The following is an 18,597-nucleotide window of genomic DNA, read 5'->3' on the forward strand; positions in this document are numbered from 1 at the left end:
GGAAATGAGCTAAACATTTAGCACAGTGCCTAGTACATAATAAGTACCCAACAAATGCCATTTGAATTAGAATTCACATCTCCTACCTCTGGATCGGCTGTTTTGTAGTTATACCACATCGCCTGCAGATATCCTCTAAGCATAGTGAAATATTTCCGTATTATCATTTCTCATTATAATTGATGAAATATTTTAGAAAGGAACTCATTTAACTAGGCTCTTGGTCATTTTTTTAACCATGTGAGAGATGGCCATGTAATAAATGAAGTAATTTAGAAAATAAATGAAATGATGTTTGTCTGAATAAATTGAAAGACTACATTATATAATGTATTACTTTTTAATACAGCCACTCTTCCTAATTTGCATAAACAATTGACTGCATTAGTAGCTCATTAGATAAATTGAGCTCAACTAACCAATACAAACTTATTACAGCTGTACATCTGGAATATAAAAGTATTACTGGAAATTCACTGGAACACAGATTTCCAGTAAAAGAGACCCTTGATTTTTCAATAAAAGAGGAAATCTCTTTTCTGGTCCATGTGGATGATATGGATTTAGCAATGATAAGTTCCTTCAATTATAATCACGTACTGCCTTTTAAAGAGAGATTCATGTCTTTCCCGCTCTCTGAAGAATTATTGCTAGAAACCATAATGTAATAACTGATCTTAGATATATGATACTGCCATATCACATATCATAGATATATGATAATGACATTTCAACTCTTAATGTCAGCTCTATGCATTGGGCTCTGTAAGCTCCACTTCTCATCTTATTAGGTATAGGTGGCACACATTTTAATTTGCTTACCCTACTGCTGTTCCCATCAGCCTTGTTTCTTGCTAGTAGACCCTGATATTTCTAACAGTGACTGTCAAGTGCTTTCGTGTGAGCCGGGGGTCTCCCCTAGTAAGGAGTGTGTGTGTGTGGCTTGGACCTTGAATAATCAAAACCAACCATTCTATTTCCAATGATAACTTTTCTAATAACTGAGATGGTCATGGAAGTGGGACACAATTTTGCCCAATGATTATGGAAGGAGAGTTTATTAAGGGGTGGGAGGTAGGGAAACTTCGTGGTAACATCTTCACTTGGGAGGGACCACTTCTACTTCAGGTTGTTTTCACTTTTGTGTGAGGCCTGGACTAGCAAAAGAGGAGACAGAGGAACCTGGATCCTTGTCACTATTGTTGAGTGAGCTTGGAGCCCGCCCTGCAGCCATTTGCCTTTGAACCTCCTCCTTGGGATACAAGAATGTTCCTTATTTCAGCCCATCCTAGCTGGCCATCTTGAATTCACAACTGAGAGTTACCAACTGAAACCATGTAAAATTAAATCATCCTGGTGTCTTTGTGTCCTTTCATTACAGTTCCCAGGAGGAGCTCAACAGTCTGAAAACTCCCCGGTAGCATCAGGAATAGCATGGACCTCTTCTCATGGTTTCACCTGCCTATTCCCACTGCGTTGATGCCTGTAAGTATTTAAACTTTATGTTAACGAAGGACGCCTCTCTGTTTCCCAATCTATGTAAATCATACACTGATTATTCCCAAAGGCCTCCTTGTTTTGGTTTGTCTGTTACCCTTTCGTTTTCCTCTCTTCAGCTTTGGGTGCTGTCAGTCTGGGCCTTAGTGCCTTGAAGAGATCCAACCTGAATGGAAAATCACCTCAGTCAGAGCCATCGGTTTTCCATATGGTTTACCCTCCCCTGCTAAAGTTAGAGATCTTAACATGAATGAACTCTTCTTCTTGGTGCCCAGACCGTAGCACAGAATAGTGCATAGCAGGTGTAGATTGCCAGGAGCTCATGCGGTGGTGCAGGGGGTTGCTCCTTGGGCTACTAACCACAAACCACAAAGCAGTTTGAAATCACCAGCCGCTCCTCAGAAGAAAAATGAGTCTTTCTCCTAGAAGACGGCTGATGCTTGTCCTACGAGGATCTACACTTGGGGAAATCAGCAGGGGCAGTTCTGTTCTGTCCTGTAGGATCACTGTGAGTAGAAGCCACTCGATGACAGTGAGGCCTTTTGTTTTTGGAGTTTTAGATTAAGACAATGGAGCATCTGTGACTTGGGGTTGGTGCTGTAATCAATGAAACAAAAAGTAACCAGACATATATTTAACACTTATGGGGCCCTGGTGGAGTTGTGGTTACAAGTTGGGCTGCCATCCACATGGTCGGAAGTTGGAAACCAGCAGCCGCTCTGAGGGAGAAAGACTGGGCTCTTACTCTCGTCGACAGTTACAGTCTCAGAAACCTATAGGGCATTGCTATGAGTTAGCATTGACTTGATGGCAGTGAGTTTGGTTTTCTTTGGTTAATTCACATATATATTTTTCCTCTGGATGATTACTAGGCATGGATATTAAACAATATGTGAAAATCTTTAGGGTTACAGTCTGTGGAATAAGTGCAGGCCTATCATTATAAAGATCAGCAGTTCTGACCACCTTTACTATTTCGCCATCAATGAATTTTCCTGCAAAATAAGTTGCTCCATCTTGGCTATCATCGCCTACTTGGCCCCACTCCATGGGAGTATAGATCTATATCGGAAGTAACCCCACTTCCTATAGGAGCAACTCTTCTTTGGAGGGAATGATTTTATCCAACGAGATCCACCATGGTGTTCCACAGGGGTAGAGGCTAGGAAGGGTGCCACTGCATAGTCAGATGGCACTCTCAGTCATCTCAGTAGTGCAAATGGGAAGTGAGTGGAACACAGATGTCACCAGAGCCATCTGCAAGAATCTCTCCAGGTGGGGACTGAGCCCTTGGCATTGCCACTTAGGGATTTTGTCTTCCCTGGGCAATAGATGGACAACTAGAACATAACAGAGAACACATCTCCATGTCCTTTCCTGGTAGGCAGTCTGCTGCACAGCTACCCTGGGGTGGAAAAGAAAACACCTCAGAGCACCCTCCCCCTCAAGGCAGCTCATTTAATACACCTGCCTGCTCTCACTGCCATTGAGTGGGTTCCGACTCATCATGACCCTGCAGCACAAAACAGCTGCCTCAGTGGGTTTCTGAGGCTGTAAGTCTTCATGTGAGTAGAAAGCCTCATCTCTCTCTTGTGGAATGGCTGGTGGGTGAGAACTGCTGATCTTTCAGTCAGCAGCTCTAAACAGGGCTCCTACTTGTCTGCTAGTGTTTTTAAACAGGCATGTGTTTCAAAGAGAGCTTGTCCTATCCCAGGTAAGGTAAAACAGAGGTATGCTTGGATGTCACTGTGTGGACCCTTCCTTCCCGCCCACAAAACAGTAGAGCTGTATCAGGACTCTGGCTCGCTGCCCACCTTATGGAGCCTGAGCTATTCCTGCAAGACCCCCTACCCTTGGCTTCACCCCACATCTGGGCAAGACAGCTTCAGATAATCAAAAACTCCTGCCTGCAGGCAGAGTGCTGGAACCTCTTACATGAGATATTGTTTGGTGTTGTACTTGATCATTCATTGTCCTAGAGCTGATTTCAGCATCTAGTGACCCTGCAGGACCCAGTAGAACTGCACTGTGGGTTTCTGTAACTCGTTATGGGAATAGAAAGCCTTGTCGTTCTCCTGTGGAGCAACTAGTGGTTTCGAACCATTGCCCTTGCAGTTAGCAGCCCAATGTGTAACCACTATGTCACCAAAAAAAAATTTTTTAAAGTGCCATCATTTTTAATCTTCTTTTAATATATATTTAATTTTCCTCTGTGAGATTATTAGACCAGATGTCCTGAAATCTCTTCCATGTGTTGACAGAATCAATGTGAGGTTAGACAAAGTGCATTTTTTTGTGGCCATCAAGTTGGCTTTGCCTCCTGGCTTCCACATGTACGAGTGACTTTGGAAAGTCCATGGGGAACATACCATTATTGTTTCCATTTCCCACAGACTTAGTCCCTCATGAACCAGAATGGGATGTTGCTCAGTCCTGCATCTTCTCCGTGATCTTTGGTGTGTCCATGGCCTTTGCTGACACTGTTGTGACAGTCCTGGCAGACTCTCAAAGTTCTGTAGTTATTAGCCCATACTTTTAGTTTAGTGTTAAAATACTATCTCCTTGGGAGTCCTGGTGGTATAGTGGTTACATGTTGGGCTGCTAACCCCAAAGTCCACAGTTCAAAACCACCAGCTGCTGCTTGGGTGACCGATGAGGCTTTATGCTCCCGTAAAGAGTTACACTCTCCGAAACTCACAGGGACAGTTTTACCCCGTCTTACAGCATTTCCAGGAATCGGCATTGACTTGATGACAGTGAGTTTGTCCTTTTCTTTTGGTTTTGATATTGTTTTTGGAGAATACGAAGGAACACTGGTGGTGTAATGGGTTATGCCTTAAGCTGCTAACCACAGGGTCAGTGGTTGGAACCCACCAGATGCTCCTGGGGAGGAAGATGAGGTGGTGTATTCTGGTAATGATTTACAGATCAGAAACCCAGAGGGGCAGAGGGTCCTTCAGGAACACCTCGATGGTGTTGGGAGTTGCTTTGGGGAATGCAAATGTGACTATTTTTACTACATTAGGGGCCCAGCTTTTTATGTAACTACATTAGATTCCATAAGCTCGAAAGTTTTTACATGTGTTACGTAAAGTGAAATAATAGTCTTTTTGAAAAATTTAGTCTCTTTTATTTCTAAAGAATGCCAAGAAAGTATGTCTGTATGTGTGCATAATTCAATTCATAGAGTGGAGCTATGGTCACTTGATCAGTCCCTCTCTCCTCTGGGAGAGTGTTTTTCAAGTGCTGAAATCTTTCTAGTTTTCTGCTTTGTTTGAATACCACTAAACCAAACCCACTGCTGCTGAGCAAATTCCAACTCATGTGACCCCGTACGGCAGACTAGAACCGCTCCTTCGGGCTTCCAATGTTGTCAGTATTGACAGAGGCCGACGGCAACATCTATCTCGTGTCCGGCCACGGGTAATTTTTAACCGCCAACCTCTTTGATTGCAGCTGGCTGCTTTGTGCACCAGAGCTCCTTATTGTAATCAAACAAAGCCATCACTGCTGTTGAGATGGTTGATTCATAGCGACCATTTCTGAGACTCCCAGTCTTTACAGGAGCAGACAGCCTCCTTCTTTGGGTCATAGAGCAGCTGGTGGGTTTGAACTGCCAAACTTTCAGTTAGCAACACAATGCTCCCACCAGGGCACCTGTGTTCTAGCCAAGAAGGTGAAATGCCGATGCTGTTACACACACAACCCTTCTCATTATATAACAAAACTCATTAGGTGACACATTTCATTGTGATCTGGGGTGCTTGGCAAGAGGTTTCCCTGTTTCCATCCCAGATTGTTATTCCTGTGAGAAAACAGATCTGAATTGTAACTCTTTCATGTTCTTCCAGATGACACACACACACACACACACACACACACACACACACGACTGCAGGATTCAGTCAATCATGACCACGTGTTAGTTTTAAGTAGTAGATAATTCATTTTTTTTCACTTTTTATTATTTTCTTAAGTTATTTCTTTAAAGGTTGCAAAATAATAACACCTTTAGCAATTAGCAGCTGGAGCAGTCTCAAACTCTTCTTAAGGGCTACACTCAAAGAAGGATATATAAACGTTTCCATTGTCTGAGATGCATTCTTTCTACGATTTCCTTCTAAAGAAGGCAACAATAGGCATAATTTAAGCACTGCAGCTACCATCATCATCTGATCTGTTAAGCACGTAATTGCCCAGTATACACTTTATATATCCTCTGTGGTTCACACCTGGCTTTTGTTTTTCAGCATCTCTCCATTATTCGTTCAAATGCCCGTTTTCCTGCCTACTCCAGAAAAGTGTAAAGCCCAGGATGTCTATTTTTCCTTGGTTCATTGGAGCCATGCCATGACCTCGATCTCTGGGGCACACACCTGTCCACAATTAGCATTTACTGGCAACCACAAGGCGTGAAGCTCCAGAGATGTGCAGGTATGCAAGGCCCCATTTGTGGGAAGAAGCATACTTTCAAAAATAGATATGTCTGCCTTGGTTAATGAAGATCACAGATGGAAATCCTTTTCTCTCTCTCTCTCTCTCTCTCTCTCTCTCTCTCTCTCTCTCTCTCTCTCTCTCTCTCTCTCTTTCTGTGGACATGCTGGGATTTTAGAACTGATGCTATTAATCAATCTGTCCTAACACAGAAACAGTTGCAAACATGTAATATAGAGTATCAATGGAATAGAAAACAAACCTTTAACTAAGTCTGATTTTTTTGGAAGTTCGAAAATGTTGTCAGCCTGCTTTTGATGTAATTGAAAATGTTTAGAAGCTTTCCTGAAGAGTTGATTAATATATCAAAATCAAAAAAGGCAATTTTGAGTATAATTTTGTTGTTTACTATGTAATACAGGATTCTTGGCTTTGAAATTCTGCCATGCCGGGTGAAAAATGACTGTCAGTGTGAGACAAAGTAATCTATTGAAAGTACACATGTCTAGCAGGGAACAGCGGATGCCATCCCAATAACTAATATCTGGAATGAGATGATCTTAATCAGTCTGATTGCTGCCTGTGGGCAAAGGACAGAGTCCAAATGTGGTCCAAATGTAGATTCCTCTGTTCTCTACCAGCTCTTGGTTCAAGACCCTAAAGCGGAGACTCTGGTCCAGACTAGAGGAACAGGGGTAGTTTGGACCTTAGACAATCTGTACAGACTGGAGCATAATGTGCACATAAGACATGTGAGGAAGGTTGGCATGGGTCCATAGGAGGGCCTGGCATTTCTGACTCTGCTCCAAGAAGTTCTCCCCCCCCCCGATGGTTTCTTTATCTTCTAGACCCTAACACAACGGATTCCACTCAGTGGCAGTGGTTTACATGTTTTAAAAATGGAATACAATAGAATAGGCCATTCTACATCTTTTGGAGCAAGAGGCCACAGATGAAGAAAACATGCTGTGCAAGAAAAAGAATAAATTCTTTTCAAGAGTTTCTATCCACTTGTTTGAGACAAGAGCACTCACAGAGAGGTAAATGCCTGGCAAAGAGTCATTTTCCATCTTCCATTTTTCTAGGAAAGTAATAATTTCAAGAATTTCCCCATTATTTTAATCATTGACATCTCCCAGAAACTCCAATGTGTTGTTGGCTAAACTGTTTCTCCTTATAGACTGTTTTTCAAACTCAGAATCAACACAGATGTTGTTGTTGTTGTAGGATTGCAGTTCAAGGATGGGGTTCATAAAATGAAGTTACTATTTACAGAAGACTGACTGTAAATAACTTTTCTCAACAAGATAAACAGCCACTATACATTTATATGCTGTACCTTTTGTTCACATAAATAAGCACAAAATAAACTATGTGTTTATGTTGTGTACCTTATATTGTGTACATTTATGTTTTGACCTCACTGCACAGAATACACAGGAATCCAATCGACTGTCTCTGCTGGAAGAGCTGGAGAAGCTCACTATTAGCAGCCAAAATAAGACCGAGGGCCAACTGTGGAACAGATTTTCAATTGTTCATTTTAAATTTAGGTTGAAAAAAATTTAACCGAATCCACGAGAGTCAAAATACCACCTTGAATGTATCACACCTGAATTTCAAGAACATGTCAAGGAAAGATTTTATACATTCAACACTAATGACAGAGAATGTATGTATGGATTGTGATAAGAATTGTATGAGCCCCCAATAAAGTGATTTTAAAAAAAAGTAGAGCGGCTCCAGGAATTGATGGAATACCTAATTGAAATGTTTCAACAAGCTGATAAAGCACCTACTCTAGGCCAAGAAATTTGGAAGACAGGTACTTGTCCAACTGATTGAAGAGACCATATTTGTGCCCATTTCAAAGAAAAGTGATCGAAGAGAACGTGGAAATTATAGAACAATATCACATTTCAGTAAAATTTTGCTAAAGGTCATTCAACTGTTGCACCAGTACATAGAGAGCTGCCAGAAATTCAGGCCAGATGTGAAAAAAGAATATTAATGCTGGTGTCAGATGGATCTTGGCTGAAAGTAGAGGTGATCAGAAATATGATTACTTTTGTTTTATTGACTATGTACAGGCTTTCAACTCTGTGGATCATAACAAACTATGGATAACCTTGAGCATAATGGAAATTCCAGAAGACTTCATTGTACTCATGTAGAACCTGTTCACGGACCAAGAGGCTGTTATTTGAACAGAACGAAGGAATATTACATGATATAATATCAGGAAAGATGTATGTTAGGATTTTATCCTCTTACCATACTTATTCAATCTCTATGCTGAGCAAATGATCAAATAAATTTTAATATATAAAGAGGAACTCTGCATCAGGGTTGGAAGAAGGCTTATTAACAACCTATGGTCTGCAAATGATACAACCTTGCTTGCTGAAAGTGAGGAGGACTTGAACCACTTGTTGATGAAGATCAAGGACTGCAGCCTTCAGAATGATTCATAATTTGATGTAAAGAAAACCCAAATCCTCTCAATTGAACCAAGAGACAACATCGGATAAATGGATAAAAGATAGAAATTGAACCAAGAGACATCTTTTAAATGGATTAAAGATAGAAACTGTCAAGGATTTAACTTTACTTGGATCTGCAATCAATGCTTATGGAAACAGCAGTCAGAGCTACACTTTTCAGTGGACAGATCTACTACACAAGACTGTTTCAATGTATAGTATTGCAAGGATATAATTTTGAGGACTAAAATGTGCTTGACTGAAGCCACGGTAATTTTAATTACCTCATATGCATGTGAAAATTGGACAATAAGGAAGACCACAGAAGATTTGGTGCACTTGAATTGTGTCATGGATAAAGAATATTGATAATACTGTGGACAACCAGAAGAACAAACACATCTGCCTTGAAATAAATAAATGAGAATGCTCCTTAGAAGTGAGTGTGGTCATCATAAAATCTACACAGTGGCTGCAACAATGTGCTCAAACGATTGTGAGGATGGTATAGGACCATGCAGTGTTTCTATTGTGTATAGGCTATCAATTAGTCAAAACAGACCAATAGACACTTAACAACAACATATACAGAAGGGTGTTGGGTTGAAAATATATACATAACCTAATTTTCCACCTTTGGGTAAATACTAAAGCATGCTTGCCACATTGTAGAGAAGCCTCTGCTCAGACATACTCTTGATCACTTTACAGATCCCATCTCTGAAGGAATTTAGTTATCCGTAAGATTTTAGCTGTAGCCAAACCTCTTTCCCATAGCTCCACGCAGCAGGACCAACAGAGGAGCTCGTCTTCTTTAGCTTTGACATCCCAGCAGGTATGAAAACAGTGTTTCCTTATCCCTGAGTGTTTTCTTCTTCAGGCTAAGCCTCACCAAGACTTTTAGTTACTTCTTGCAACTTTTGAGTGTAATGGGTTACACACTGGGCTGCTAACCACAAGGTTAGCCAATTGAAACCACCAGTCACTCCACCAGAGAAAGACAAGGCTTTCTGCTCCTATAAAGAGTTACAGTCTTGGAAACCCACTGAAGCAGTTTTACTTACTTTCTTTCTTTTAAAAAAATCATTTTATCGTGGGCTCATGCAACTCTTCCATCACAATCATTCCATCCACTGTGTCAAGCACATTTGTACATTTGTTGACATCATCATTCTCAATACATTTGCTTTCTACTTGAGCCCTTGGTATCAGCTCTTCATTTCCCGCCCTCTCTCTCCACCCCCTCCCTCATGAACCCTTGATAATTTAAAAATTATTCTTATTTTTGTCGTGTGTTACACTGTCCAACGTATCCCTTCACCCACTTTTCTGTCTGTCCCCCAGGGAGGGGGTTATATGTAGATCCTTGGGATAGGTTCCCCCTTTCTACCACACCTTCCCTCCACCCTCCTGGTATCGCCACTCTCACCACTGGTCCTAAGGTTCACATTTGTCCTGGATTCCCCGTGTTTCCAGTTCCTGTCTGTACCAGTGTACATCCTCTGGTCTAGCCGGATTTGTAAGGTAGAATTGGGATCATGTTAGTGTTGGGGGGGAGGAAGCATTAAAGAACTAGAGGAAAGTTGTATGTTTCTTTTCTTTTTTTATTTTAATCATTTTATTGGGGGCTCATACAATTCTTTTTTTCCCCTTTTTAAAAAACATTTTATTAGGGGCTCATACAACTTTTATTACAATCTATACATATATATACATCAATTGTGTAAAGCACATCTGTACATTCCTTGCCCTAATCATTTTCAAAGCATTTCCTCTCCACTTAAGCCCTTTGCATCAGGTCCTCTTTTTTCCCCCCACCCTCCCCGCTCCCCACTCCCTCATGAGCCCTTGATAATTTGTAGATTATTATTTTGTCGTATCTTGCCCTATCCGGCATCTCCCTTCATTCCCCTTCTCTGTTGTCCGTCCCCCAGGGAGGAGGTCACATGTAGATCCTTGTAATCAGTTTCCCCTTTCCAACCCACTCACCCTCTACTCTCCCAGTATCGCCCCTCACACCCCTGGTCCTGAAGGTATAATCACCCTGGATTCCCTGTGCCTCCAGCTCCTATATGCACCAGTGTACATCCTCTGCTCTATCTAGACTTGCAAGGTAGACTTCGGATCATGGTAGTTGGGGAGAGGAAGCATCCAGGATCTGGGGAAAAGCTGTGTTCTTCATCGGTGCTACATCGCACCCTGACTGACTCATCTCCTCCCCTAGACTCCTCTGTGAGGGGGACTCCAGTGGCCGACAAATGGGCTTTGGGTCTCCACTCTGTACTTCCCCCTTCATTCACTATGGTAAGATTTTTTTTTGATGATGCCTTATCCCTGATCCCTTTGGCACCTCGTGATCGCAGAAAGTTGTATGTTTCATTATTGATATAGTGCACCCTGACTGCCTTATCTCCTCCCTGCATCCCTTCTGTAAGGGGATGTCCAGTTGTCTATAAACGGTCATTGGGTCCCCACTCCCCCTCATTCACAATGATGATTTTTTGTTCTTTGATGCCTGATACCTGATCTCATCAACACCTCGTGATCACACAGGTTGGTGTGCTTCTTCCATGTGGGCTTTGTTGTGTCTCAGCTAGATAGCCGCTTGTTTATTTTCAAGCTTTTAAGACCCCAGATGCTTTATCTTTTGATAGCCAGACACTATCAGCTTTCTTCACCACATTTGCTTATGCACCTGCTTTGTCTTCAGCAATTGTGTCAGGAAGGTGAGCATCATGGAATGCCAATTTAATAGAACAAAGTGTTCCTGCATTGAAGGAGTACTTGAGTGGAGGTCCAATGAACATCTGCTACCTTAATACTAAACCTATAAATATATGCACATAGATCTATTTCCCCATCATATATAAATATATTTGCATTTTTGCATGCCTGTATTTAGACCTTTCTAAATACCCTTGCCTGCTAGTTCTTTCCTCTATTTCCTTTTACTTTCCTCTGGTCCCACTATCATGCTTAGCCTTCATTTGGGTTTCAGCAATTCCTCTCGGTTACATTGCTCTTGATCAAGCCCTACCAGGCCTCCTCCCCTCCTCACCATCGATTTTGGATCACTTGTTCCTTTGTCCTTGGGTTTAACACCCACTTTCTTTCCCCCACTCCCTCTCTCCCCTGTCCACTGCCCCCCAAACTGTCGGCCTATTGTTTTCTCCTCCAGATTGTTTATCCTGCCTATCTTATCTAGATATACCTGCTGATGTACCAATATGCACAAAAACCAGACAGAGCAAAACAAAGCAACAAAAGAAAACAAAGTGTCATCAACAACGACAACAGTAAACCAATGACAAAAAAAGAAAAGCCTGCAAATAGTGCAGGGTCTGTTTGTTGACCTTTAGGAGTGTTTTCCTGCAAGTCTGATGAGGTGCTACACTCTGGTCCCCAAATCTGTTTTTCATATTCCCTGGGAACTTCCTTGCTCTGCTCCCCTTGCAGCTCTGTTGCATGTCCTTAGTGTTTTGCCTTGGTGTGGTGGGGTCAGATCAGGCACAATTGCCGCACTATATCTCCAGTGTTGTCCCCTGTAGGGGTATGGGGCAGTGAGGAATGTCTTGTCTCATAGTGGGGTCGTAGTGGGGCTGGCCTTATAGTCCTTTCTGTGCATTGGCTGCTGTGAGCAGGGATTTGTCCTCAAGGCTTGGTGGGCCAGGATGTGCTCCACTCTCTCTTCCACCACCTTCATTTGCTCCTGTGTGGTCTTATCAGATCTGTCCCTCTTCCTGAGCTGTAGCCTCAGTGCTGACCTCTGAAGTAAATTCTTCTGGGGGGAGGGGCGACTGTTTAAGTAGTTGGGATAGGGGCTGGCCCCTCAAGTTCTACTCTTTCTATAGGGTCACTATGTGTTGGAATTAGCTACATGTCAGTGAGTAAGGAGACCTGATGTAGAACAGTGTAGAACTACCTGTTGTGGCCAAGGGACCCACAGGAGCAGTTCCACTCTATCTTATAGTCAAAATTGAGTCTTTGAGTCCGAATTTGCTCAATGGGAGTGATTTTGTTTGTGTTTTAAATTTTTTCTTAAGCATTCTACTTGACAGCATTTTTTTTCTCATTTGGCTTCTTTGGGATCATACTAGAACACTCTGCTTTATTTTTTCTCTGATGGCTAATGCAGTCTAAGAGTGCGTTAGTTCAATTAACATTTGTATCTTACTGTTGGTTAATGAGCTTGTGGTCACTTAAAGCTTCTAGGTCTATTGCTAAAGAAAAAAACAGTTCCCTTCACCATGTACTTGTGCATTTGAGTTTTACAAACTGGTACTATATGGGAATTTACCTTTATATCTATTATGTATCATGTTTGAATTCTAGCCTATCATTCAAATCTGTCAAACTATCGTTCAATCTTGACTTTTCATATAACATTGCCTTTTTCTCCATTAGCTGAGAATTTAAGTAGATGCTTTCCGATGTTACTGAGGTATTTTAAAAGATTAGGGATTTTACAGTGGTTTATAATCATAGCTTGTCATATGCCAGTTGTCTTGTGTTAGACATGTTACCTAAAGTCCCTGAGCTCAGTTCGTTCTTCTGAAAAGGAAGATGATAATTATCCCTATCTTTTAGGTTTGTTCTGAATCTTTGAGATTCTCTGAGGGGACTTCAAAAGGGAGCAGTTCTACTCTGTCCTATAGGGTCACATTGGTTTGGAATCAATTTGGCAATGGGTTTTTCTGAGTCACAGTTAATAATTTGAATAGGGCCAAGGTTAAAGCCATGTAGTCATTAGAGACCATTTTTCCCATTGGCATCATTTAATTAGGCAAATATGCCTGGGTAATAAATATTATTGAGAGAAAAACATCCTTGCAGTATTCTAGTGTGTGAGCATTTAAAATATGAGGGGCTTGGTGTATATAAATAGAGCAGCTTGAAATTGGAGCCTTTAACTCCAATTTAAGTCTTGACATGAATCTGGAATCCATGTTTAATTTTAAAGTTACCTTTTCTAACAGCAATTTTAAATTTTTGTTTTGTTTCTGAAACAACAACAAAAGTGTTCTTATGTAACCCTAAAGGAACTATGAATATAAAACATAAAAATTTTGTTTTGTTTCTAAAATAACAGCAAAATCATTGTGCCGCCTTAACCATATACCCTAAAGAATAAGCACACACATACACACAGGGGTACCCATAAAAAAAGCTGATTTTTAAAAAAACAATTTATTAGGGGGCTCATAAAACTCTTATCACAGTCCATACATATACATACATCAATTGTATAAAGCACATCTGTACATTCTTTGCCCTAATCATTTTCTATTTTTTTCCTCCTCTTTTTTAACATTTTGTTAGGGACTCATACAACTCTTATCACAATCCATACATATACATACATCAATTGTATAAAGCACATCCATACATTCCCTGCCCCAATCATTCTCAAAACATTTGCTCTCCACTTAAGCCCTTTGCATCAGGTCCTCTTTTTTTCCCCCCTCCCTCCCCGCTCCCCCATTCCTCATGTGCCCTTGGTAATTTATACATCGTTTTTTGTCATATCTTGTCCTATCCAGAGTCTCCCTTCCCCCCCTTCTCTGCTGTCCCTCTCCCAGGGAGGAGGTCACATGTGGATCCTTGTAATCAGTTCCCCTTTTCCAACCCACTCACCCTCCACTCTCCCAGCATCGCCCCTCACACCCTTGGTCCTGAAGGTATCATCCACCCTGGATTCCCTGTGCCTCCAGCCCTCATATGTACCAGTGTACAACCTCTGCCCTATCCAGCCCTTCAAGGTAGAATTCGGATCATGGTAGTTGGGGGGAGGAAGCATCCAGGATCTGGGCGAAAGCTGTGTTCTTAATCGGTACTACCTTGCACCCTAATTAACCCATCTCCTCTCCTAAACCCCTCTATGAGGGGATCTCCATTGGCTGACACTTGGGCCTTGGGTCTCCACTCTGCACTTCCCCCTTCATTCAATATGATATATATATATATATATATTTATACACACACATACATATATATATATACATATACACACATATCTTTTTTTGCATGATGCCTTATACCTGGTCCCTTTGGCACCTCATGATCGCACTGGCCGGTGTGTTTCTTCCATGTGGGCTTTTTTGCTTCTGAGCTAGATGGCCGCTTATTCATGTTCAAGCCTTTAAGACCCCAGACACTATCTCTTTTGATAGCTGGGCACCATCAGCTTTCTTCACCACATTTACTTGTTCACCCACTTTGGCTCCAGCAGTTGTGTGGGGAGAGTGAGCATCATAGAGTTCCAATTTAATAAAAGAAAGTATTCATGCATTGAGGGAGTGTTTGAGTAGAGGCCCAAGGTCCTTCCGCCACCTTAATACTTAACCTATAAATATAGACACGTAGATCTATTTCCCCATCCTCCTATATATATTTGCATGTACATGTCTTTGTCTAGACCTCCATAAATGCCCCTTGACTCCTAGCTCTTTCCTCCATCTCCCTTGACTTTCCTCCTGCCCTACTACCATGCTTCGTCGCAACCTGGGCTAGAGTATACCTCTTCTCTAAGCAACCTTACCCTTGATCATTTCCAACCAGGCCTGCCACTCCCCCTCTCTACCATTTTGGGTCCCATGTTGTTCCCTTGTCCCTGGGTTTGTTAACACCACTTCCTTACCTCCCCCTACCCCCCACCCCAAGTCCCCCCGGAACCGTCGGTCCCGTTGTTTTTCCTCCAGATAGTTCATCCAGCCTGTCCTATTCAGACAGACCTGTGGAGACAATAACATGCACGAAAATAAGACAGAGGAAAACAAAGCAACAGTATACAACCAGACAACAAAACAACAAAAACAAACCACTGACAAAGAACAGAACAAAACAGTTCACAAGAGAAAAGCTTGTTGTAGTTAGTTCAGGGATCGTTTGCTGGCCCTTAGGAGCGTTTTCCAGTCCAGTCTGCTGGGGCACCACGCCCTGGCCCCAGAGTCCACTTTCAGCATTCCCTGGGGACCTTGCCACTCCATTCCCTCGCTGTTCCACTGCACTCCCCCAGTGCTTTGCCTCGGTGTGGTGGGATCAGGTCAGGTGCAATTCCCACACTGTGTCTCCGGTGCTGTCCCCTGTATCGCCCTTAGTCACTGATTGGCATCATGTCTCATAGTGGGGCCAGCCATGTTGTTCTCTCTGTGGACTGGCTGCTCTACTCAGGAACATCATCCTCACGGCCTGGTGGGCCAGGCTGTGTTCCATTCTCTCCTCCTGCCCCTTCATCTGCTCCCGTGTGCTCTTATCAGATATGTCCATCTCCTGGAGCTGCAGAGTCAATGTTGTCCTTTGGAACAAATTATTTTCGGGGGAGGGGCAGGAATCCACTTAATTTATGGTGCTGGGGCCAGCCTCCCAGAAAAAAAACTGATTTTTTTCCATCCTTGGAAACGTTTTTTTAATAAATCATTTTATTGGGGGCTTGTACAACTCTTACCACAATCCACATAGACATCCATTGTGTCAAGCACTTTGTACATTTGTTTCCCTCATCATTCTCAAAGCATTTGCTTTCTACTTGAGCCCTTGGTATCAGCTCCTCATTTTTTTCCCTGCCTCCCCACTCCCTCCTCCCCATGAACCCTTGATAATTTATAAATTATTATTATTTTATCATATCTTACATGGTCCAACATTTCCCTTCACCCACTTCTCTGTTGTCCACCCCCCAGGGAGGAGGTTATATGTAGATCCTTGTAATCTGTTCCCCCTCACCTTCCCTCCACTCTCCCGGTATTGCCACTCTCACGACTGGTCCTGAGGGGTTTATCTGTCTTGGATTCCCTGTGTTTCCAGTTCCTATCTGTACCAGTGTATGCCCTCCGGTTCAGCCAGATTTGTAAGGTAGAATTGGGATCATGATAGTGGGGGGAAGAAAGCATTCAAGAACTAGAAGTGGCCATCTGCTGAGAAACAGCAAAACCCACACAGAAGAAGCACACCAGCCAACATGATCGCTGAAGACAAAGGAGGTACATAAGCAAATGTGGTGAAGAAAGATGATGGTGCCCAGCTGTCAAAAGATATAGCATCTGGGGTTTTAAAGGCTTGAAGATAAACAGGTGGCCATCTAGCTGAGGAACAACAAAGCCCACATGGAAGAAGCACATCAGCCTGTGAGGTCACGAGGCACCTAAGGGGTCAGGTATCAGGCACCAAAGACCAAAAAAAATCATAGTATTGTGAATGAGGAGGAGTGCAGTGTGGGGAACCAGGGCCCATCTGTGGGCAATTGGACATCCCCTTGCAGAAGGGTTGTGGGGAGGAAGATGAGCCAGTCAGGAAACATTTTTAAAACTCATCTATTTGCATAGTTGTCGGCACCTCTTTCTTTTTTTGTACATTTTCAAATCACTGTCCTTTCATGTACCTCTCCATTTGCAGAAACAAAAAGAAGTCTTATGGAGTGAGGTCAGGTAAGTCAGGTGCATGGGGCCAGAGAGGCATGCTGTTTTTGCCAACCACTTGTGTACTGAGATGGCTGAGTGAGCAGGTGCTTTGTCATGATGAGAAAACCAGGCCCCATGTCTGCCACAAATCAGGTCTTTCTTGATGCACACCGTTATGCAATCTTTTCAGAACCTCTAAATAGAAAGTTTGATTAACAGTCTGACCTGGTGGAATGAACTCGACATTTTTGTCCATTTAGGCAGTTGACAGACATCCAGAATGTGGTTTCTAATCAACCAACATTTCACCTTTTTTGAAACAAGAAAAACAATCATGCACTTGAGTTTTTCCTATAGCACTGTTCTTGTAAGTTGTGTTCAACATCACCACAGCTTCTGCAGCCCTTTTCCCAAGTAGGAAATAAAATTTTACAGCTGCACACTGTTCTCTTCAAAGTTCAAACAAAACTGCTTTTTTGGGGGCAAGTTTTAGGAAGCTACTATTTTTAATTTTTAATAGCTCTATGCTCCTTTGGAACACTTTTCTATAAATTTATTTATTTATTTAGCTTTGCTCAATTGATGTATGTATGGATTGTATGGGAGTTGTATGAGCCCCAATAAAATGATTTATTAAAAAAAATATCAAGGGTTCATGAGGGAGGGGAAAAATGAGGACCTGATGCCAGGGGATTAAGGGGAGAGCAAATGTTTTGAGAATGATGAGGACAATGAATGTACAAATGTGCTTTACACAATTGGTGTATGTATGAATTATAATAAGAGTTGTATGAGCCCCTAATAAAATGATTAAAAAACAAAACAAAACAAAAACTGCTTTTATGAGAAAATTCATTGTAACCAGAGAGGACCTTCCCAGGAGATGCCACTAAGTACCCAGAGGTTAGTGTACTTAGTGCATATGACTATGAAATGCATCTGACTATGAAAGCTCCATTCCACCCAGCACGATTCTGGTTTTTTGTGGGGTACCCCGTGTGTGTGTGTGTGTGTGTGTGTGTGTGTGTGTGTGTGTATACATGCCAGGGGAACCACATCATTACCGGTCCGGTAGGCACAATTGTATAGCAATAATAAGTAAAGATTATAGTAAAGTTACAGAGAGCATGAAAGATAGAAGTAAAATATTGAAATAAATGGAGTCAGACACATTTCATAGCAGCATGCTCACCTCAACCCCGCTTGGTGGTCCACATGGAGAGAGAGAGAATCTTTAATGCTAACCAAGGCTTTTATACTCTATGGGGATATGCAAGCCCCCTAATTAAAGGTAAATACATACATCACAGGAAGGGGTTGTGCTATAGGTAATGCAGTAATTGGAGGGATGGGGGTACACATGTGGCAAGATGGGCAGATCCTAGATACAGGATGGCAGCCTAACTTTGATGTCACAGAGCCAGTTTGACCTGTTCCCTGGCTCAACTGATAGAGACCATTATCTGTAGAGTGTGAACTCTACCTACAGGAACTAAGTTAATGGATGCAAGCTTCAGGGAGAAATAATCCATTGTCCCCAGCAGCAGAGAGCAGGTCCACTCCTGTGGTGGGGCGAGACAGCAGCGATTGCCTTCAGGGAGCATGGCTGTAAGCATCTGACCTTCCCCCACACATACATATATAGGAAACAAAAAATGTTTCTTTTAAAATTTAGAAACAAAATTATATAATCTTTGTGGTTGGACAGATACAGGATGTCATACTCTATTTATGTATTTTCTCCCTATGTACTCAAACAAATACAGGATTTGATAGCTTATTTTCAA

General features: G+C 42.1%; 1 long non-coding RNA gene across 1 annotated transcript in view; it reads left to right on the forward strand.

The window, feature by feature from the left end:
- The first annotated feature begins 1,379 nt into the window (after positions 1-1,379).
- LOC142431805 (uncharacterized) overlaps positions 1,380-18,597 on the forward strand; it is a 319,297-nt gene continuing 302,079 nt past the window's right edge. Inside the window, exon 1 of the long non-coding RNA XR_012780849.1 lies at positions 1,380-1,485. This is a non-coding gene — a long non-coding RNA (uncharacterized LOC142431805). The remainder of the gene's footprint in view (positions 1,486-18,597) is intronic.

This window comes from Tenrec ecaudatus, chromosome 18 (genome assembly GCF_050624435.1).
Source record: "Tenrec ecaudatus isolate mTenEca1 chromosome 18, mTenEca1.hap1, whole genome shotgun sequence".
Lineage (NCBI taxonomy): Eukaryota > Metazoa > Chordata > Mammalia > Afrosoricida > Tenrecidae > Tenrec > Tenrec ecaudatus.